The sequence below is a fragment of the Penaeus monodon genome, chromosome 27, assembly GCF_015228065.2.
Source record: "Penaeus monodon isolate SGIC_2016 chromosome 27, NSTDA_Pmon_1, whole genome shotgun sequence".
Classification (NCBI taxonomy): Eukaryota; Metazoa; Arthropoda; class Malacostraca; order Decapoda; family Penaeidae; genus Penaeus; species Penaeus monodon.
Genome location: NC_051412.1, coordinates 13,723,703 through 13,724,150, shown reverse-complemented (window position 1 = coordinate 13,724,150; position 448 = coordinate 13,723,703).

Here is a 448-nt window from a genome sequence, read left to right as displayed (position 1 = left end):
GAGAACAAAAAGGTTTCATCAAAAACCTTAATACATCATAAGAGTGAATATTGTGCATCGGTCTATATATGACATTTGACCCCCCCCCCCCGACCGTGTCGCAGGGATGTTGCTATATTACTCTGCTTGCTAAGCTCAGGTGGGCGTGCGCTGCCACAGGGGTTATTAACCCACGTGTGTGCTTCATCTTCGGAATCACTAAACTCGGTAACTTGGGTAAGTCTATCCTTAAAAACGATGGGATGATGGAAAACGGGCGTTGTGATGAAAGTGATGACAGGGATGATTATGGTCATTATTACTGAAAAGATCCTGTTGTTTATCTTGATGATGATGGATGTTAGTAATAAAAGCCTTCTATGAACTTAAAAAAAAGAATGTTTGCTTAATTCCCCCCATTACATTTGATGCTTTTTTAATGATGATAGCAATAATCAAAGGGACTAGT